Here is a 24284-nt window from a genome sequence, read left to right as displayed (position 1 = left end):
GAATGGAGTACTACTGCTAATGTGGTCATTTGGGAGGGTGGAAACAGAGCTGAGAGAAAGAACTGCATTTAAAAAAAAAATCACAGAATAAAGGTGAAATCCGGGTAAGCATAACAGAGTATGGGTTTGAAGACCAAACACAAGGCCAAAAACATATTTAATATGTTTTTTCCCTAACAAAAATGTTGACACACAGGAAAAAACCCTAGAAAAATTACAGGAGAAAAAGCTCACAAACATGGAGTAATTAAGAAGCAGAAAAGGTAAAAAGTGGCAACTGAGATAAAGATAAGATACAAAGTCAGGTAAGATCCAGAGGGTCTATCCTATCCAAAAGAATGTGATTTGAGAGTCACCAACAGACCATATCACACCTTAGGAAGAGACAGTTCAGGCACTGGGAAGCCCAGGAGCCTTGGGCATGTCTGAGTCATCTGACCTGAGATCTGCTAAGACTTTTTCGTATTTTTTTTAAGCTAGAGAAGTAGAATAGGAAGGAGGAAAACAGCTTTATTTCCTGAGGTGTTGAAATATTTCAACTACCTTAACTAAGGTTCAATAGAGGATCTAAATCCCACACAAACAATGCTGTCCTGTGTTGTCTTTTGACGTTGTACTCTCACTCCATCACTGGTGTTTCAGCTGTTGAAAAGGTATCTGTGTAAGCTTAGCTATCATAAGGAATATAATATGAATATGTAAATAATTTTATATACTTCACAACTCATCAAAGATCTGTATGAATGTACTAATTCCCCCAGAAATGCGAAAACCCTGATTTTCATGTGGAAAGGGAGACATTTAAATTTAAAGGAGTTTTATTTCTACAGAGTTTTTCATTTCCTCTGATCGCCTCACAGAAACACGCTCTCAGTTTCAGTGGGGATGAGCTGGTATTGATTTTCCCCCCTAGAACCTTTTAAGTGCTCCTCATAAAGATGACCTGATTGTTTTCCAACAAATCCTTTGTCCTCATAATAATCTGTTGCCTATTTTTAGGCATATTTAAAATTATTTAAAAGCACAACACAACAAAATATTCCAGCTTGCCTTCAGCTCTCACACCTTGTTCCTACTTCTTAACAACTAGGGAGTTAAACTAAATTATTAACTCCTGACATTACAGGCTCCAATTCAAACCAGGAATTTAAAGCATGCATTTGATTATTTAGTGATGTTTATTTCTGGCTACAGACACAAAAAATCTGCTAGACTGAAGAACTCTCCAAACCACTCTCCTCCAGAAAAGCAATGACATACAGCATTACAGCAGCAAGAGAGATTCTTACACTGCAGCTGTTGTCTGTATTACTTGTAAGTGGGGTTAAGCTAAATGCAGTTTAAAGCTCTGGAAAAACAACTGGCTTTCTTTAAATGCTAAGTATTAAAAAAAAATCCCTCAAGCAAGCAACATGCAATCAAAAACATGAAGGCTGTCTCTTTGGTTCCCTCATTTAAAAGCTAATGGCTGACACAATTTAACATAAATGTCACTTGATTAAATCTATCCATGAAAACTGTCTTAGGTTTTACAGTCAGAATAAGCTCTGACTGTAATTCAGTGCTGAATCCTTCAGTTACCAAAAAGGTTAAAAGACACCGCGCTAACATGCTACTGAAATAGCATTTCCTACCTGAAAATATGGAAGGTCTTTTCTTAGAGCGCCTTGGGTGTATAGGGTCTACATTCCTAATATTTTTTTGAAACTTTCCTTTAAAATCATTTTCTAGCAGGATGTCTGGCGGCAGGCTCCTCCGTCTTGCAGATTTATAACGAGTGTGATGGGGATTAAGTTTACTCTTAGTCCTGGAGCGCAAGCTGCTGTCATCCAGTGCCATGATGGAGCGTTAACGCCGCCCCAGCGCGAAGGCAGCCCGCACACCCAGGGTGTCGGGACCAGGGGTTACAGAGCCAGCAATCTCAGATGTTCTCATGCTCTACTCACCCGTTGGGGAAGTTGAGCAGGTTGAGAGGCGTGTGCTGGGACAGGTGTAGTGTTACTGCATCGCCCCTCCTTGCAGCAGTGAAACAGCACAGGGAGGAGGCAGGCTGAAATAATTCGTTTGAAACTTTTGAGGTAATTAGGAAGTTCAGCAAACCTGAGCTCAGCAGCGCAATTTCTACAAAGTGGAAAATACAATTTAATATGAGGCACTGTCTAGCGCTAGTATGGTTTATATTATACCCACAGTATTTCTCAGGTCAGTTCATTAATAGTTCATTAACTTGGCAAGTTAAACAGGTGCTGCTTAACCTTATGAAAAGAAAACAGTGTGAGAGAAAAACAAACAAACAAATCCATACCCAAAACCTCAACCCACAAACAAACAAGAATAATACACACAAAACAAACAAACAATGACAAAACAACACCCAAACAAACCATCAAACTCTAGATGCCAGCCTAGGGACCTGTCAGGTGAAAAGCACTACCCACACAGTATGTTTGGGTTTTTAGTCCTGTCATTTCAAAAACTTCCATTTTGAAAGTTGATAAGCAATCCAGATCACAAAGGGTTTTATGGCCACAACTGTCAGTTTGGGGTTTCTTTCCTCAACAAGCAATAATGTTATTTCCTACTGAAGAAATCAAAGACGTGATAGTGTAACTAATTTCTCTCTCTATGTAACTGCTGACTAGTAAAAATAAGACATTTAAATACATGTATGACAGAGATGGTCTGTAAATTCTCCATTTAAATAAAACTCCAGGTACTTTTCTTGTTTTGTTCCAGTTAATCCAATTAAATCTTTTGAGCCCCCCAGATGTGATCTTCCTTTCTCAAATATTCAGAGAAGACAAAATGAAACATCTTCTATTCACCTGCTAATTTTCTTATTAAATTCTACCATAAATGAGGCAAAATGAATTAGTAAATCAAAACAAACAAATCTTCTGACTATATGCATTTTGTTGTTAAAAAACAGCACTTAGTATGGCAAAGTGAATAAACAGAGTGGTAATTCAAAAGGGAAACATTCAAATAATGTTTCAATTGTGGATACCTAAAGAAAAGTGATTTTAGCAACTGAAGACAGAACTTGATTTCTTTAATTTTTTAAAAACAATTACACCAAAAATGCTTTAATTACTTTCCTAAAGATAGCCTACACTGTAAGATTGGTGTAATGATCACAAGGTTGGCTGCTCCAAACACAGTTTTTGTGTGAAGTTCATTACAACCTTTTGTAATTTTATGACTGAAAAAAATAAATGGTTCATCTACATGTTTTTGGAAGGGAAGAGTGGAAATTTGACATATATATATAATAAAGTGTGTAGCTTTTAAAAAACTTTTATTGAGGATGCAAATAATCTGCTAGATTCTGTCTCGGTCCTCTGGGAATTAAATTGTATTGGCTGAAAGTAGAAATTATGAATGGAAAGATCCAATCTTAAATACATTGGAGTCAGAAATCATACCCTGCATGAACAGACAGATCATTTAAACCAAATGAACATTAAATGTAGATAGCCAACAGACTATTTCTGATCTTGCTGAGTATTCTAGGGATCATGAGAGCTCTTTTTACATGTGGAAATAAGCTTTTCAAAATTCCACTGGATTCCAAAAGAGGTTAGGTGGTGAGAATGAGGTTATAACCAAAGGGAATTGTGTGTCTAAATTGCTCAGTTACATTTTAAAAATCCCTCTACGCACTGGTTTTCATCATTAGAGACAAAATACTTAATTCACATCCTTCAAACCTGTGTATCTCATCCTTTTTTTCCCGGTTAATTGAAAAATATGTCCAAGAAGTTTTTCTTGCTTCACCTTCTCTTACAACTCCATTTCTTTTTTCAGCTTTGGCTGAACCAGCATAAAAATATTTAGTCCATTTCTAATAGCCCAAGTTAACCAAAGTAAATTCATCAAATGCTTTTCAAAACAACAGAAGATGCTTAAATGTGAGCATATAAATATACTTGAACCAGGTGTGAAGACTGGGAAATAAAAAATGCAGGAATTAACTTTTGAGGAGCTATAAAGGAAAATTTGAAGGAAGCTTTAAATAAAATTTCAATATCTTCAGCAAGTGATCTAAGCTCTAGGTTACAAGATATGAAAACAGCTCAGAACTTTTCCAGCTTAAAAAACTCTAACACATATAAATAATTAAATATTCATTAGAAGAGTGACTTGAAAGTGAGTGTCCCATATTCTCACTGAGTGATACAATTGCTGCACCACACAATCCTACCTTCTCCAGCCCAATGAATATTCATGCCAAGTGGAACATTTCCAACAGAAATTGCTGCTGGGACACTCAAATTTGTGTAGTGGTCATACTCTTTCAGATGGGGAAAATCTGTCAAGGGTACAAACTCCTGATCAAGTCAGCATACACCAGAATCTATGAAAAGTTTAATCCAGAGCAGCTTTCAAATTGCCTTTTATAGGATCTACACTAGAACACATTCTTGAAAATGCCTTCAGAACTGAAAATCAAAAAAGGCAAACACTTGTTCCAAAAACTGAAAATCCTGAGCAGGTAAAGTAAAAGAATATGCAGTGGTAAAACAGAAACTGAGAATTCTAGTGATGTCTGAAAATTGTTGAGAATGAGATGCCTAAGTGTCACTTTAGTAGTTTAACTCTATTACATATCCTGTCAAAGGACAAATAACACATAAGATCCTTCAGAAGAGATTACTACAGGAAAGTAATCATGTGTTACATTCAGAACTAAATCATGAAAGTGCTCAAATTACAGAAAACAAATACCAGGAATCATAATTCGGCTACATTTTAAGGCTGGCAAAGGTTTATAAAGCCTCAGATTTCTCTGGTAGGTTTGGTGTATTTCAGTATTTTTTATGATTTTAAAAGGTCAGCATAATAACCATTTGGTTTATCTATTTCAGTCAAAGGCTAAATCAGAACATCTTTCCCCTTGCCTCCAGCAAATTACCCACTTGCAGGGTCTGCAGTTTCTCTTACTAATTATTTTGACTGAAGTAAGTGCTGAAGATAACTGATGTGTGATTTCAGTTTGGATAATACTGCAGAAATACAGACTGGAAGCTACAAAATCAGCCTGGTCCAAAAATAATATAAAAAATTCTCACTGGGGAAATTATCATTAGCTTTTAAAAAATAATACAGCAGCAAATCCTCTTATATTTCCTGTGAAGTGAGCCAGTTGTTGTTATGACTGCATTAGAGCTGCCATTCCCCTTTTCAGCTGAGGAAATATTTGGCTCATCATCAGCAGAAGCAAGAAAAAGTTTTTCTAAAAAGTGTTCTCAGTGTGTTTCCTCATGCAGGCTGGCTCAGAAAATCTGTATTATGGAAAAGGAAAACCAACTCTGCAATGAGTTCCTGTCTGGTTTGGTAATGTAACTTCTGTATCAGCGTACAGGGATCCATGGTCCTTCCCACCATGCCACACACACCAGGACACAATGGTACCTGGAGGGAGGACGAGGCCTCTAAGCCATATATGTTGGAGGAATTGCAAAGGCATGAAGGGAAAGTTTGAGCTTTACTAACACTTTAAACCAGCTCAGTTTATTCAACCAAACCTCATCCTTCTTGCCTGCGGCCTATGGAGCTTTTCCCCTTGTTGCATCAGCACCCACTTTGTGATGTTGCACAGCAAACTATGGCACAAACCTAGGTTGCCTTTTGTTTATTTATTTGTTTATTTATTTGCATTTATTTTATTTATTTTTATTTTTATTTATTTATTTGTATTTATTTGTATGCTGCCACAAAGGACAGGAAGACAAGAGTAAGCATCCAGGACAGGAATATATTAATTCTTTCTTTCTGCGACTGAGCCAGGTTAAAAAAATTTTAACTGTTACACCTTAAAATATTTGTAAAAATAAGGTTATAAAGGCAATGCTCAGGCTACTTAACTAATTTCAGTGCATTTTACAGGTGTCAGACATTTAAAGAAATGAAGTTGTTACAAATCAAGTTGAATATTCCAGTGTACCTGCTTGCCAAGGAGACTGTTAAAAAGCACACACCAATTTAGCAAACCAATCTTGTTCTTTTATTCCCCATAAGCACTTATTACCCAGGTCTCACACCCTGTACATAGCAGAACAGTCATAGATCTCAAAAGTTATCTGTGCCATGGAGTCTCTAACTTTTTTTGTCTTGCATTTCACATAGAAAAGCTAAACAACAAAGGAAGAGAAAAAAGGGTATAAAAAATAAGGAATGAGGAAAATACACAGCTGTTCAAATCCTCCAACTGTTGCTCAAAAAAGTATTTGTTTAATTTTCTGGAATATCCTGGTTGTCTTAATCCATAGGATGTGAACATCTGACAAGTTCCCTACTTGAATTAACCTTTTTCTTCTTGTTTAATGCTGTTAGAAGCAGAGTCTGGACTAGGCACAGCCTTAGCGGCCAAAAAAATCTCTCTTCAGTCAAGCATCATTTTTTGGAAGTGAGTATAAGAGGAAAAGGTCATCAAATTAATGCTGATTGTGGTCACAATCTTAAAAAAAGCAAAGACATCACTTTAGGTTCACATTAATCTCTACCCTGTAGCAAACACTGGCTCACAGAATTGTGCTAATAGGACTCAGTTGCCAGGCTACACCTGACCTTCGAGAAGCTAAATAAGAGTATTAGATGTTCATATCACACACTATATTTATGGTTTTAACTTGTAGTAGATAACTTAATATTGAGCTACAGAAAAGAGAAGTAGGCTTTCAGCCCAGATGATTCTTCAAATTATCAAATACTAACAGATAAAACATGAATAAAAGAAGAGAGCTTTTACAGAGTTGCTTTCTATGCTGGAATGTTGGTTTGAATAGATGAATACTGATAAGAGATTTGGCTGAGTATTTCAAATGCTTTGTCCTTCAGCTGAAAGAAGATAAGCACCATTAATTTGAAGTCATATTCTTTCTCGCTAACAACATACAAAAAGCTGTAATCTGATTCTTAAGATACTATTAGTCTTTTACTGTTGGATCTATAATGTGCCTGTCCCCTATTAAAACAGAAACCTGACTTAAGTCACAGCATTTCATAGGCAGAACAATTCATAGGCAAATGTCCATTTGTAATAATTTCACTTCACACCGACGTTCCCAGTACACGATGGCTGTTGCAGCCTTATTTTCATGAGGACTTGAAAGTCAGTCCTTCTCCCAACCCAGGAAAGAGGCATTTTCTGCCAGGGTAGAGTGAAGAGGCACAGCACAAGCACCCAGCTAGCCGACAGGGCTCCTTGCAGATGGCTTCAGAGCTGTCAGCACACGTGGCTTTGCCCAAGTGGCAGCGGCTGAACGTCTTCCAAAGATCAAAGGCTGAGGGTGGAACTTGCCAGAGTCTGCACAATAGTAACACTTGCAATCACAAAATCATGCGTGGTATTGTTCCACTGCAACGTGGGACATTAAGCCTATGCTCTGGGTACAGTGGTAAGAGAAAGACCTGAGGCTCTGAGGGAATTTTACTCAGTATAAGGTAGTATTAGTCCTGAATAAACATGGCAGATGGTTTCACTCTTGCCCTCTATGTTGAAAGTGAATGCTATGAGCAAACTATGCATATGAAGGTTACAGATTTCAGAGACAATTTTCTATTTAAAACCACTTCTGAGTGTTCAGTATTCTACATGAAATAAATTTTGTTAGCACATATGTGTGAGATTATAACAGCATTTCAGCTTCTGAAAAAAAAAAGTGTTACAGATATAGAGGGGAAAAAACCCACCATGTATGGAACTTAAAAGCACTTTTTAGAGAGGATTACCATCTCAAGTGCAAGAGCAATCAATATGAAAATGAAGGCACTCCACCTAAGACCAGAGCTCTAGAAACACCAGAACACATCCCAAACAACTCTAAATGTCTGACTGATGCATAACTCCAAACTGAGTTTCAACTTTTGCTACAGGAGTCAGCAGTATACAAGAATCTCTGTGACACTGCTACAGCATCATAAAGCAGGATGTGTAAATTATCTTTAAAACCTCCAGTTCCAGGAAAAAAAAATCCCACAGCTGAACATTTGTCCTTGTTCAATTGAACAATATTAAACTTAAATACTTTTCTTATAAATACTTATTTTGCCTTTAAACGGTATTAATAAGGACCTCTTATTGCACCTAACACTGCAATGCAGTAGGATATGTCAGTTATATTATAACTATAACATAAATATAATATAACAGGATGTCAATTATAATATAAGCATTTTTTGTGCACCAGCTTACTCCCTCTCTATGCACACCTCTCTTCTCCTCTTTTCCTTCTCCCATTTGCAGTAAGCAAATCATTGCCTGGGCAAAATGAGAATGGCTGAGGGAAAGTTACTCTACACCAGTTCATAAATATGGATTTAGAAGCAAACTGGAGCTTCTCCTACAATGTCACAGAAAGAAAGAGAAAAAGCAAGGAAAGGAGCAGCTACCCGAATAGTACATGCAAATTTCACACCCCTCCCCTCAACACACACCTGCCATACTTAGAGACAAAAAATGACAACCAGCATGTGAGAAGGATCGGGGAATGGGAAGGATGTGAGGAAACTCGGGGTCTGCAAACCACAGGAAGCAGCGGCCAACAGCGAGTAACTGCCACACACAGTGCTGCCACAGAGCAACAGCGAGCACGGCTTGGCAAGCACAAGCACGGCCTGACCCCTAAAGCAAGCTTCATGGTGAGTGAAAAATCCCAAGTGCTTAGAGACTGAAAAAGAGAGAAAATTCCACAAAACATGAAAAGAAGAATAAGAAATGCTGTACAGATTTACTTGAAGTCAGAGATTTTTTCAGGTATTCTTTCATCCATCCCTGTTTACTAGAGATGTTTGAGAACATAACTGTTAAAGAACATCACCATTTTAAACAATGGCATTAAAACTCCCAATTTTACTGATTATTTTCCTCTGACTTCTTGAAGAATCAGCCGCATGATAAGATGGCTTCCAAATAATGCCTGAAATATTATTCCTAGACAGGACTGGAAAAATATTACATTCTATCACGCTGCCATAAATATGACTCAATTTATATAGCCTATAGGACAATGCTAGATTTAAGGCAGTGTGCCTGTGCATTTTATATATAGATATATAGATATTTAACATATAGTAAAACCTTACATAGGTATATTGATTATTCAATTTCTCCATTAACGTTCATATTAAAACCCAGTGGACACAGTTTCAATTAATACAAACAGAAAAACATTTTAAAATTTGGATGGGATTATTTGTGACTCTGTACAGGCATGAGATAAATACAATTTAGGCTAATTTGACAAATAATTTGCAAGAATAACAGTGAATGCATTCAAAACAGTATTAGCAGAAGAGGGTAGCTGTGTCTCCTTTGCAAGTCCCCTAAATAGTCAAAATGATAAGAAAGATCCTGTGCTGAGCAGATGCTCCCTTAGGGGTTGTGCTGCTCAAGGTGCTGCAGTGGCCCAAGGCTTTCCAGATAAACACCAAATACACAGATAAACATACACACAAACTATTGTACACTGTGGAAATCAGACACAAAGATTGCTCTTGCAACAACACAACAGAAAAGGAGAGTTACTTTCCTGAATGTCAGCTGTGCAACTGCTAAATTTTAAACTAAGACAGCACAACCCTATTTTGAATAGTAACATGAATGAGAACAACTGAGAAAAACACAGCATTAGTGTAAAATGAAATGTGCAATAACCTAGTTCAAGTCAGACACTCCCTGCAGCAAGTACGAATTTTGAGACAACTCAAAACTCAGTTTGCCCACTGACTGTGAACATTTAATCCACACAAGTGTCAGGTCTGTCAAGAAAAGGAAACACCCTTCACTCCTTCATGTCTTCTACCATTATCTTTATGCAAGGTTCCAGAAACAAGGAATTTATTTCACCTAAAGTTAATTAAGAGCTTAGTTAGGAGACAAAAAAAGCTTGCCAAGAGAGATAAACCCTGAAACACTCCCAAAACTTAGTGAGGCTCCCACTGAATTTTTCCAGTAATTCATTCCACAGTCCAGGGAGGTGCATGACACATCACCATCTTCATGCTTCTTCCAAGTTCAGCTCCAGGCTTTATAACTCTGAAACAAAGGTGGGTGGCCAAATATCATGGAGCAATACATTTTTCAGCTGGACTGTTGGCTAATTAATTAAGGGCTTTCAGACTCAGGAGGAAAATCCTGAAATTAATCCAGATTCAAAGACAGTCAAACACACAGTTTGAATAAACAATAATTTTCTGACATTTCAGATTAGTTTCAAGAGGAAATTGAAGAACTGATGTCTGTGATAGCAAAGAACGCCATGATTTGGCATATCTCTGGGAAGTCAAGTTGTTACCAGTCTCTAGAACAGGCAAACACATTCTTGAAGCCTTCTGCAATTATGCAAACATGCAATAAAAAGTCCTAAAATACTCCCTGAAGAAATGAATTCTTTTCAGGAAGACTTGTATCAGTAAAGTAAATCCTTCAATCAGTTTGTGTTAGGAGTCACTACCCTTACCTTTCTATGGTTAAGCACTACTGTCATGTCAGCACTATGAATTTAGCTAAGTGACTGTGCATTGTGAACATATCACAGGTATGGAAGTGAAAAAGTACCAGAGCAAGGGCCAGACATGGCACTTTGCACTGCTGGTTGTAAAATTTCTATCTTTCTTAGGTGGAGACAATTATTTGGGGTCTATCTTTCCAAGTCTTGACTCCAAACAGCAAGTATTAGGGGAAAAGCTCTTTTAACATGGTGTGCAAATGTAACAAATAATTTTGGGGAGGGTGAAAAATAATAATAACGGCACCTAAAGAACCTGAGATTCCCTTGGTTCCTACACAGATTGGAAGCACATGGAGAAATGGGTGAAGTTCAGATCACACTTCAGCAGAAATGAGATTTCCAGATGAGTTTCTCTAGTTGAACAAGCAGGACACATCTTGCATGGGGGAGAATACAGCACAGGCACACAAAAACCAAGAGATCAGTGTAAACCAGGGTCTGACCAACTGCATACAGAGGCTGCAAAGCTTTTCCTGCTAGCTAAGGATAGGCTTTTGGAAGGTTCTGGGGACTCACATGAATTAAATCACAAAGTCTAATTTCAGTCTGAGAGCCTATTCTTCCATACCTGTTTTACAGTCCATGGATAGAGCCATGGATTTACAGCTGGGAATAACCTTTGCCTCTCCACTAAATATACTGAATAGGGGCAAGGGTAAGTTAGCTTTTGGGAGTGCCTGTCCCGCAATCATAGGATTATCCCTCCTTCTATGGCAGAAGATGCTACAACTCATCTATTCCAATGTTGATATTTCCTTCTTTTGAGAAAAATTGGGTTTGTGTGAAGCTAGTTCAGCTTCAACATTCAGGTGCCTTTACTTATTAGGCTGAGAATTTCCTTGCTTTGAGATGGTTTTTTAAAACACAAGAATTTATAGATGATGATTAACTCACTGTGCAAAATTCTGTTCTACAAATTTACACAACTGACCTCTTGAAGCCTCACAATATAAAAGTTTTTCCTTTGCTTTTTTTTCTTCTCCAGACCTTCAAAAATTCCACAGGCCTCCTTTTTCAACTTTCTCCCTTATTTATACCTCTTTGTTAAGTCAAAACATTCAGGCACTGGATACAGTATTTTGGTACCACCATATTGTAGCATCACACTAGCAGCTAAGCTGAAGAAGCTTCTTAAATTGCCCCTTGGTTTTCCTTCAAGTTACCACCCTGAACAGTTCTGTATTTGCAACCTATCTATGCCCAGTTACCTTCCATGTAACAACATTAAGAACATGTTTTTTTTTCTACCATGAGCACTTAACAAGGCAATTCACATATGACTATCAGGCTGTAATACTGATCTAATTTGAGTATTAACTAATATCTCACCAGTTTTAGACCCCCGGAAAAATAGTAGAACTGCTGAGGATACTTACCAAGTGAAAATTTTACATCATCCAAATGCTGAAAAACAATATGAAAAAGCTATGAAACTGTAGAATTCTTAACTCTCCCAAAGAGCCAAAAATCATATCAAATATCAACCATAAGCAAAGATTTGAAAGATGGGGTTTCTTTAAAAACTACTGTATATAGTCTTTAAGCTATACACAGTAAATTTAAAGAAGGGAAGTAGCAATTAAAATGTCTTAGAAACATACAACATACCCACAGCTAGCTTAAGGAGGCCATAATACTTTCCAGAGAAGTAAGATGCCTGTCAGTCGCAGGAAGATTCAGACCTACCACTCATGACATTCTGAGGCCTCTTTTACACTGTCTTGCCTTTCCCTGCAGAACATCAGGATACTGTGGTATATACAAAGAAAGGAGACTGCATTTCCCCCACCTAGCTGCACATATTCAAAGATCAAGTTGCCAAAGTCTAAACCCTATCTGTAGTGAACAGAGAGACAAGGATGCACCTCTGCAAGGCAGAATTCATCTCCTCTGCCTGAGCAGAGTGGAAATTGTCTTTCCTCCTTAACTGCAGCCTTTTACTGAGACTTGCAGATGCTCACCCTTTGAATTCTCACACAGGTTAGATGAGAGGAATGCCACACCAAGACCTTCTACACTACAGTAATTGTGAGTGAAGGACAATACACTAAAAAAGAATTTTCTTCCACCAGCAGAGCTACTCTCTGCTGGGGAAAGCTCAGAAGTGAGCACAGAGTTGCCAAGACTGATACATTTTTTCTGCCCTAAGCAGAGGACGGAGCAGGGCTTCATCTCTCATGACTTGCTTTCTCCTAATTTGTTCATACTATTCCAAAGCTTCATGTATCATTATTTTAATTGGGAATGGCAAACTAATGAGCAGAACTCCCTCTGATGGTCAGAGTGCATGGAGTGAAAGTAAACAATTCAAAGGGATTTTATCTTCCAATGTCTAAGACAATGCTGAAGAAACTGTAAAAAATAGGATATGAGATTCTTACAGCATTTTTCACTGCAATTTTGGATTATTCTGTTTAGGTATCAAATTTATTTGAAATTGGAAACTGAAAACTTTCTGTCTTATGATGTAACTCTAAATAATGGCACCACTAGGCTGAAAATATTCTTCTGTCAAATCATTTTAAGGAAGGTGTCTAGCAGCAGATTTCTGCTGCTAGTAGTTTGAAATTGTACCAAAATTGACAATCTCGATTTGCTACTGTATATCAACCCCCACAATATCAATGTGTGTGTGTGTGCATATCTGTGTGAAAGTATGTACAAAAATACACTGAAAAATAAATTCAAGTCTGCAGCCTAAGCGAAAATTTTTCAGCTTGCTTTCTGGAAACACAGAAAGTAGGTCAGCACATATTCCAAAATAGCACATCAGCACTGAAAGAAAAAGTAGTATATCTGTACCTTTGGACTTTTTAGCTCATCTCTCTGTAGGGGGAAATGGAGGATAAAACCCTTTTTCTTATTCTACCATGTGTATGAGAAAAAATTGCTTACACTTAAAAAAGCCCCCGATAAGTCACCTACATGGGTAAAATGTTGTCTGTTTTAATCAAAGCCAAACAACATTGAGTGGAACCATTTAAGCTGTATCTAAATATAACCAAGGGAAAAGCCAGGATGTTTAAAATGTGTTTAAAATGTTGTACTGGATATGTATCACATCCTGTTCCTTGCACATCTTGTTCCTTGTATCAAAAGCCTATTTGGTAAAATATTTACTTAAGAAATAACAGCATACTGTCTGTGATTTTGTAGTTCATCTTGTGAGGATATTTTTGGGTTTTTTTTTTCCAGTATTTGCTGTTGCAATAAGAATTGCTGCCTATTTGTGATATCTTTGATGCTAGACACACTCTTAAAGAAAAATACTTTGTTTTATTTATTCCCCACCCACCCCCATTTTTAAGAAACTAGAAAGCTAAAGCAAAAACCGAATTACTTAAGCACTCACACATCTTATAGCTATAGAGATTCTTAAGAATTCTTCTGGAATTGATATTGACAAACTCCTTTCCTGAACTGTTACAGTTCCGTAACATGAAAGGAAAATCAAAATCCACTCTTAGGCAATATTAAATAATGCCTATCAGCTGTAAAATATCACCTGATTCAGGTCAGTATCAATACTGTTGGCTTCAACATGATGCATGATGCTGATATGTTTCCCAGAACAGATTTCAAGCTAGGACACTGATATATCTAATTAGGAAAAAATTATATTGCCTCCCTCAAATTCCAAGTGTCAGTCTTCATTTGGATCTCTGCACTAGATTAAAATGAATGCTTGAGAGGTACTGAGCATTGGTAGCACAACCTTTTAAGTTCAGTGATTTCTATGCAACCAGCAGGAATGCCTAGAAATAACAAAACAAGTCTATTTTTAGCTCTTCATTCTCCGGGCCTTTTTCTCTTGCTTTTTTTTTAAACTACTGCTATGTTTGTGTTCCCTCTCAATTCTTGGGCACTTAAGTCTAATTTATTTTCTTGTATCATTCAGACCTGTTTAAATATCGCATCCTCCAGTTTGTGAAGTACTATAATCCATGTATACATGCACATCATTTAGGCAGTTAGAGAACTGGATCTTCCACAGAGCCAGGCTTTCCAAGAAGGGAAATCAAAATGGAGAACAACTTCCTGAACCTACAGCTGCTGGAATCTGCACTTTTCTTTCACTCAGTAAACTGTTGCTTGCTATCAGAACTTAAGTAAAAATCAGGACCTTCCTAGGTAACACAGGCTTCACAAATAATTGAGTGAAGAAATTATGAAGTTTTTAAAACTTTGACAAATGAAGTCAAAGTAGTAAAAAAAAAAAAAAAAAAAAAAAAAAAAAAAAAAAAAAAAAGTTGAACTTTTATGGTTGAACCAGTCCTGTGAGATCTCTACCATGCAAAATTTTAAAACTCTAGCCTAGCAAACAAAGTGCTAATTAAACACGATCACGATTAATTGCATTCCTAGATTACTGCCAGATAGCTTGTCACATGCCTTGCTGGGTCTAAATGCACAGTTTTCATTTGTTACTTCTAAAAGCCAAAGGCACAGAGCTAATTAATTTCCATCTACAGCTCAACACATATACTATTAAAATATCATCAAAACAAATAGCATAAATTTACAGCGAAGTATTAAATAAATAGGGGAAAATAAGGCAGTTGTATTTATGAGTAGCAACAGATATTATCTCTCTGCTCTCTACCACTGTCTTGTTGAGGCCAGCACTGTCATCCTCCAAAACCTGAGAGATCTGTGGGAAGATAATAGGTCACACATTCATCAGACTTCGGTACTGCTAATTTTTCTGACATGCAACCAGTGTGATTAAAAAAAAACACTGCTCTAGTTAAATGGAACTAAATCAGCTCCTCAGTTCCCTGGGAGTTTTTCTAAACTGTAGAAGACATTTCACAACAGCTCGTTATGTCATTTGGTCTCATTTCCCTTTAGAAAATAAAATCCCACAAAGAGGTTTGCATATTCACATAGTTCCTTCTCTGAGTTCAAGGACACTTACAAGACACCTGCTAATATGCCAAATTTGTATTCATTGGAGTGGGAAGCCTGCTGCCATGAGATACCATTTCCACCCAGAAGCCATTAGCTTAACTGCTGAGAGGGGGTATATTCTCAAACTGCTTCATGAAGGAGAAACATAAGTATTAACCAGTTCTTTGAAGGCACAGTAAAACAGGTAAACTAATCCTGAAGTGGTCAGATCTAGTATTTTCTGAGCTTGTTTAAACCTGGAAGTCTTAGAATTACAGTTGCAAGGTAGTCTAGGAAACAGCTCCTGCATTTCCCAGCTTACCAGCCTGTTATTCCAACAGCTGTACTTTTCCAGACCAGAGTCACCAGGCACTCCTTCCCTCCTGGCTCACATGATGCAATGATACGTGCTCAGTCTCGTGCCTGGAGCACTGGGGATCGTGCCCTGCACTCCTGGGGCTGCACTGCTCTACAAGAGGTAGGTATCTCCCTCACACCCTTCAGACACTGTCATGGGAATTTCCTATTGTTCCAACAATGCACCAGGTTGAAACTGGACATGCTGCTGTGCAGGTGTGTCCCCAGCCCCACCTCTGGCCAAAGCAAACTCACAGCCTTGGCCAAAGGGAGCTCTTTTCACATCAGCTGTAAGATACACATCACTGATGTACAGAACAACTTATCTATAGGCAATGAAAATAACCATCTTCACAGTGATCATAAAGGTCCAGAACACATATCACACATTTACAGATCTCTGTACTTTTCAGCATAAATGCATGCTTTTACTTGTTTTGATTTGCACTGTCTTGGATAAAAACCACACTACATCAAAATAAAATAAGCACCGAATAATAAATGGCTTTATAATAATTGTCCCAATGTACTGAAAAGCATAATCCAAAAATCTAGGAAAGCTGAAACAGAAATATCTGTATTTAAGCAATCAACAAAGAAAATAACATAACTACTCCACTGAAAAGGCTGTGACCCTGTCAAGAGTCTTTACAGTACTGCTCTTTAAAAGCAAAAGAAAATATTTCAACCCCCCCCCCATTGGAATGGAATTGGGAGCACTATAGAAGCCAGCACTCCAGGAGAAATTCTGCTAACAAGGTCACCTGATGTGGCTTATAGCCGATTATGCAGCAAAATTAATTGTCTCCTAACAGTAGTTTAAAACCAATCCACCTTCTTTCTAGTAGGAAAAGAAAGGCTTTGTTTTGCTCAAGAGGACACTGATGCACTCATGTTGCTGTATACTTTTCCCCTGGCTCCTTGGTATATAAATGCATGGCAGCAATTGCAGCTATTTTATATCCTTTAATTAGTACATGTGCAAAATGCTTGTTCATCTGTTTTCCAGCAACGTATCAGCATTTACAAAACTAAATATAGCAAACTCTTTGTCATAAGGAATTTCAGCCCCAGGAAGGCTTTAACTAAACACTTGCACTGTATCACATTTGTTAAAAGCCACAAGTTTCTTCAGCTCCTGGTGATGGCTTGCCACTTTTCAACAACATTAAGATAAAGACTCTACAAATATCTGTAGTAAAGTATGCACAGTCTCATGTCACATGTGATAGTCTTAATATATCTTTGTAATTAATTTTTAAAGTCAGGCCATAAGAACCCAAAACTTGTTATTGCCAAATATTTAAATTTATGCTCACAATCTTTTTTGGTAAGAACCACATATACATGAGCTTCCAAATACCGATCTACGTGTTTTATATTCTTCATACCTATGCAAAAGACTTTTAACTATTTACTAAAAATTTTAGAATAGTTGCCAAACCTATTCAATAAAGAAATGCATTAATACCTAGAATTTATTATCAGTCTTACCAGAAAAATCTCATGTAAATCCATTATGACTACATAATTAATGCAAAGTCTTACCTTTCCCTGAAGCAACAGTTTCCAGCAGTGATCCTTCTTAATGCTTCAATTCTGAAATGTAATCTTCATAAATAGTTTTCTGGTTCAGGCAGAGATGGGTTAACTGCAAGCAGTCTGGATGCTATCTTGCTTGCTTCCTGGAGATCACTGTTTTGCTTTGTGAGCCATCACAACTACCTAGGAAAAATAAAAGCCAACCCTCAGTCACCTGGATAGTGTGAAATATTACTGCTCCTAGATTAAACAAAAGATATAAAACAATTCCATGTCTTAAAACATGTATTTATGTACCAAACATTTCATAACAGATGCCATTAAAAGAACTATTGCATGCTTTCTTGCCAGGATTCATGTTCTTGGGTAGAGACATAAAACAAGTGAGAAAAATTTATATACAAATGTCATAAATTTTTTAAATTACAACTTGTCATTACACTGAAAATATGAACTATAAACTAGACTTGACACTAGACCTTTCTTTTTGTAGATTTTTGGTCAGAAGCTATAAGCAACAGCCAAAACTGAGTTATGCTGTAATTCCTTACGCAGAAGCAAACAAAATGGTGCCTATGGGGAAAAAAAAAAAGGGCTGGAAATAGGAATGCACTTTGGTATCTATTTGGTCCTGCTGCAAGGTCCCTATTACAACAGGAAACATTATATTCCTGCTTGGTGCAAATGCAGGCATCTGGCTGCCAAAAGACTCTGATGTTGAGACTACCACTGCAAAACCACTGGCAGCAGATGCAGATACCACATTTGGGAGGGAGAGCACTATCCCATGATGGGTATGCCCAGAGGGGGAATTGCCAAGTCCAAGTTCAATCTTGTTACTGTGAAGGCAGTTTGAATATTCTCTGTGAGCTCAAGAAGCGATGATGCCATGTACATCTGTGACATGAGGAAGACACCTTGTTTGCTAGCTTGAACATGAAGTACAGTTTCACAGGGCCTTGTCCAGCCAAGGCACTGAACACCTCCAAGGACAGAGACACACTTCTCTGGACAGCCACAGTGCTGTCAGGGCAGCCTCTTCAACAGTGTATCTCCACCTGCACAATCCAGATCCATGGCAGCAAATAGGACAGTCCATCTCCCCCTCGACTTGTTCAGCTCCATGAAACGATTGACAGAGCATGTAATTAAAAGATCTACTGAGCTGATATTAACAAATGATAATGAGTAGTCCCCTATCTCATAAGGGGGTGTTTTACAACCTGTCTCCTCTCCCCACCCTTCCCCTGACAACAGGAACCACCCTTGCCACTTCAGCATGGATTATTAAAGGGGTTATACATCCTGATTTCTCTGGTGCCTTTATCCTTCTGGATAGCCCTTTGCAGCTGATGTCTATAAAAATACAATAATACCTCTGTCCACACTTAAAGTAGCACTACTGTAAGTCTGAATAATTCTCTTCTGTCATGTTTATCAGGTTTCCTGAATGTTAAGAGTATCTAACTGTGGCATCTGAGTGAAGTCATTCAGAGAGACAGGACAGTCACAGACCTGCTCCTTCAAAATTTCTCCAGATTTCAGTGTTTTTTTCTAAGTTATACTCCAAATGCATATTAAAGATAAGGCTCTATTGTTTAGATGCATTTTGGTTTTGTAATGTAAGAAATGACAGACAATAGATCTGACAGGTTACTGAAACCACCCTATTTTCATCTCCTGTAAGATGCTGTCAGAGAGATACAAGAATTGTGGACAAAAATGGGTTATCAAGTTTTAAAATCATAAAAGGAAATCCCAATGACATGGAATACTTCAGGTTGTCATTGTCAGTGCAAGAGAGCAGATTTAGGCATCATACATCACACCTGCGCAGTAAGGAGACACTGCACGTTAGAAGCAATCACCTACTTTTGTATATCCCTGTCACAAAATGCACTTTTCAGTCTCTGGTAACCTGAAGCCATTATCCTGTGCTCTGGGGGAGGAGGATGGTCTGGTAGAGGAGGAGGAAGAGCTTTCCATACCAGACACAGTGTAATAAAGTGTAATTACTGACTTTCATGGACATTACTTCAAAGAAGAGGAACAACCTGAAACAAGCAGTCTCAAGCTAAACATTGCCATCCTGTGCAGACACACCACCTTTTTAGTCCAGTATGCAAAGGGCACAGTCTCCTCTACAAACTGAGGAAAACCAGACTCTGAACAAGGACAAAAATGAGGAACCTGAAATAAAGTATAGTATGGAAATAATTCATTCAACTGTGAAGTGTTGCACAATGATTCGTCATATGCTAGCTAACTTTTTATTCATTCTCCTTGAACAATTCCATTGTAAGTATGCTGTTTCTACCCAGGTATTATTTACATCAAACCATGACTTTCACAGATCTGTGGTTTGCTCCATCAGCCTCATTAAATAATATATATACAATAACATATTTACACAAGTCACAGAAATAATTGATACTTCCACTGTGCCCAACTTTTTCTTCTGAAAAAGGAGAATTTTTATTTGTCTCTTTTTTAGTAGTACAGAAAATTTTGAAATGCCCTAAGTAGGTACACATTACTCTTGTACATATTCTTGCTAAACGTGTATTCCTGAAATAATCTTCATATCATGTAACAATCTTTAGAAGTATCAAAATTATGATACTAAAGGTACAAAAAATGCACTAACTCCATAGCTGTTACAGTAAGACATGCCAACTAAGAGGTTTGTCAAAATGTGCCTTATTCTCCAGAAGCAACAAAAATGAGAGAAATTAAGCGCTGCATCACTCCAGCACCCTCTGTTGGCCCTCAGGCAAAATGGTACTTTGTGCACGCTTAATATCAGTTGCTGGATCCTGAATTTGTGACAAAGATTCCTTTACAGAAAAAGATACATGAAAAGCAAACAGAAACCTACTATGCCACACAGGCCTATGCACAAAATCTTCAGCTGTATACCACAACATAGTTTAATATCAGATTGCTCAGTACTGCTGGATGTGTCATGCATTAGCCCATCTTTGCAGATATTTATAATTGAGCTAACTTTAAGGGCAAAACGTTCTTTGCAAGCCCTGTGTGTGTCTGATATTTCTGACAAACACCAATAATAAATAGCACCTTGTATGCAGCTCTCACTAAAAGAAGCAACAACTCTACAGAAAGAACAACTTTTTATGGAACATTATTCACCGTGGCTACTGAGAACGAGCAACGCTTATATTATGCAGAATATCATCCACAAAAGAAAGTGCTCCAATCAGGTCTCATCAAGCACACAGAATAAAGTCCAGATGCCAGATACAAGGTGATCTAAATATAAACTCCCTACACTGTGCACAGCCAGATGGTGTAATTTCCAGAAGCAAAGGCCCTTAGCCCAGCGAGCCTGGCAGCTGCTTCGCAAAGCCGGCTCAAAGCTTTGCAAAGGCAGATGTGAAGTTGCAGTGGGGGGCAGAGAGGAAGAGGAAGGAGGAAGCAGGAGGGCTGAGATGGAGAAGCAGTGGGCTCCCATGGAGCTGGGGGGGTATGGGTGGTAAGAGCCACTTCTGAGAAAAGCCACGCAGGGTGGTGATCGGGGCTGCCTGGTCCTTTCTGGCCGCTCAGTGTGTGAGAACGGGGGAAAGCAGCCTGTGCCTGGCTGTGCAGCAAGAGGCAAAGACCTGCTGCCTGGCCATCCCACAGTCCTTGAACCACCTCTGAAGAGGAGCCACAAGCAAAGGGGAGGCAGGACACCAGCAGATCTCATGGAGCTGTCTGTCTGCTTCCACCAGCCGAGCAATTGAGTAACTGCCTACCTTATCTCCCTACAGCTAAGCCAAAACCCAAAAAGAACAACAAAAGAGCTTTTCTTCACTGATCCTAATGACAGGGGAAAATTTATTCTCAAAAATGTCATCAGCTATTGCAAACCTGCTCCTTTCACTGCCTCTTAACTTCGCACCTCTAACCTCTCTCTCTACAGTTTTGTATCTCCTTAGTTTTGTTTTCACAGCATGCTGTCTGCTCCTGAAATTTATACTCACCATCTCACCACCCTTCCAGGCTCTCTTCTCTGCTTCTTTTCTTTCCCATGTGCAGCTTCAAATGATTATCTCCTAATATTTCAATGTTTATCAACTTTAGGATGGTGCTAATAAACAATGTTTGATAACAATCTCCAGAACATGCAGAAATGCATACACACTTCTTACCAAACAAATCTGTGGTACTATTTGTCAGAAAGCATTACTACCCTATTTCAAATATTTACACACATGCTTCTACTTTGGGTAATTTATATTATACCACTTAACTGGGATGGAGAAATCAGTTTGATTTGGAATGTCAAGATCTGAATTATTAGAGTCAAATATTTATTGCACAGAACAAACTAGAAACTACCTCACAAAATCTATGCAGTTCATTTGAGGCCACTGACTAACCAGTTCAAGAAGCCAGAAGTGGACCCAAACTGAATCCACATCCCCAAACCTCAAAACTGAAAGAAAAACCACAATAGAGAACTTGCATTTTTCCATTTTCAGGAGTTACTATTCTCACAGTTATTTTCAGGCATTTATATTCTTGCTTTATACTAGTTTCTGCTGGTAGATTCCTTTCTCTTTATCTATTCTGTTATTTTGAAACAAATTCAATGCCTCATTTTTTCCATGTTTAAAAGGTCTGGATCCAAACAGTAAATGGTAGGAGTTACTTCCTTTAGGATTTGGCTGTCATTAGGTAGCTGACTAGGGCTGCGGTAGCCTGTTCAGGAACAGGTTACTTATGCAACCACGTTCCTCTGCTTAGCAACGCCAAGGGTGGGGTCCAAAACAGCAACTGCACCAGCCACATTTTGCAACTAAAGTGGAGGAGAAAAAAGAGAGACAGGAATGGGAAGTGCAAGGGGAAATAGCATTTTTCTTCATGAGAAATGCAACTTTCTAAGAAAAGAAGGCAACAAACAACATAGAAGAAGGAATCAAAAGCAGCTAAACTATTTCTCACTCAGAGTGGTAATTACTTCTGAGATCATAATATGATAATGATTCTTAAGTGAAATAATTCATGCAGAGAACACATTAATCCCTGCAAAAGATCATGTAAATACTTTGCTATTCTTGCACTAATCTTCTCTTTCCACTGAATGCTGAAAAAAATCTTCACTTACAATACATGCTTCACTTACAATAAAATTTTAAAAAGTGTTCCTGGTTAAATAGCTGAACATGTTGAATACTTACAGAGAAAGGTTCAGTACTAGTATCTTTGTGTCAAGATGCTAAATTTTTAAAAGTGAAGGCAAACATTAAAGATACTGTTGACAATTTTAGGAATAAAATTAACTATTTATTTAATTTACTACGTTTGTGCTGGTTAACAATAGGCACAATTCCAGGATATAATACATTATTTTGAAGATTTATAAATAAATATTCTGTGAAAGAAGCAATGAAACCAGTACTTCAAACAGCAGTGTATGAAGAAAACCCAAAATTAAAAACCCCACAAAACTACCCAAAACTATTTGGGTACACAAAATAGTACCACTTTTGTGTTCATAAAAAATTGTTCCAGTTAATGATTTTCCCAGCCTCCACAAATTCAAAGTCTTTATTTGGCTAGGAACTGATTATGTACCACAGAGACAATAAGCTTAGCTGGGGACTTTGACCACTTGTATTCATATAGAAGTTACATTTTTCATTTTTTAAAGTATTTAATGCAGAAGGGAGAAGCACATCTTCCGAGGAGCAGGGATGCACTTGCCCAGCCCATGGAGTGCAATGCCCCACCAGGAACTGTGCTTGCTTCAGAGCAGCTACACAATCCCTTTGGTCTGGGGGCTGGAAGGAGCAGAGCTCTATCACTTGCCCACATCCACCCAAATAGCTGCTTTTCTGAGTGTTTGGTTTGGCCTGGCAGGCCCAGGCAGCCTGCAGCTCTGAACTGGTGCAAAAAGCTCAGAAAGGCAGCGTGAGCATTTCTGCTGGTCCAGCTCACACTGCACATGCAGCTCCAGCAGTTGTGCTTTCCCCCCATGCTCTCACAGACAGCTGGTACTGCTCTTCATTTATACTCCAGCTCTCACCCCAACACACTGTCTCACACACAGGAGCCTTCTCAGGTAACCATGTTGCTTCACACAGTAAGTAAATGCTTATTTAGTAAGAACTACTCATTTAGTAAATACACTAAATGAAGAGTTGAGATGCATCATTCATGCTGTGAAACAGATTGATAAACACACTGGCAGGAAGGCACAACTCTGATGTGTTATTACATAGTCTCTAGAGCTCAACTTGGCAGACTGTTTCTTACCAATTATACATAAGATAATGTGCTTCTTTAACATTGACCTAATTAGTGACAAACCTTACTAATAGACTGTATACCTGCATGACCTGATTACTATTAGCAAAGGCAGTTTGCTATAGAGCAAACTGTGGTTCTAGAGACATTTACTTAATTCACTGACAGAAAAGAAGATAGACTGATGGAAAATAAACACCTCAACAACTATGAAAAATTGCTAAGTGAAGGCTAGGATCAACCTTGACTGCCAGCAGGGTGGCAGTACCTGGATTATTGTCCCCCACTGTGGTCACTGACAGCTCCAAGCCAGCTCTCTGGAGACTCCACATTGATGAATACTTTGAGAGTTACCATCAATAAATGCCATCCCGTTCTAGTTTTAAACTCTCATGACTATTTCATAAGGGAACATTTCAAAACCCAACAGCTCTAGGTACATTTCCCCTCAAAACTGCCTGTCAGTCTTGAATAACTTGCATTTGTCAGGGAGTTCAGAAGTGAAAAGGACCAAATCAGACAGTATGCTAAAAGGGTCCTAAAGTCTATGGTAGAGGATTAAATCAACCACAAAGAAACAACCTAAAAACCAAAACCAACCCAACCCTCCTTCTATTTCACATTAACTTGCATTGGGAGAACTTGAGCACAGCCAACACAAGAGAGCTAGTGCAACAGAGAAGAACATAGGATGACAGAATCTGATTTTCCAGCATAAGGCCTGAT

General features: G+C 38.2%; 1 protein-coding gene across 3 annotated transcripts in view; it reads right to left on the bottom strand.

Annotated features, from left to right (window-relative positions):
• FRY (FRY microtubule binding protein) overlaps nt 1–24284 on the bottom strand; it is a 224250-nt gene that overhangs the window by 177933 nt on the left and 22033 nt on the right. For all 3 annotated transcript variants that reach the window (XM_063149130.1, XM_063149128.1, XM_063149129.1), the window contains exon 2: nt 17310–17486. The gene's annotated coding sequence lies outside the window, so the exon portion shown is untranslated. The remainder of the gene's footprint in view (nt 1–17309; nt 17487–24284) is intronic.

Source organism: Melospiza melodia, chromosome 2, assembly GCF_035770615.1.
Source record: "Melospiza melodia melodia isolate bMelMel2 chromosome 2, bMelMel2.pri, whole genome shotgun sequence".
Taxonomy (NCBI): Eukaryota; Metazoa; Chordata; class Aves; order Passeriformes; family Passerellidae; genus Melospiza; species Melospiza melodia.
The sequence above is the reverse complement of the archived record's forward strand: the minus strand, read 5'-3'. Positions and strand labels throughout refer to the sequence as shown.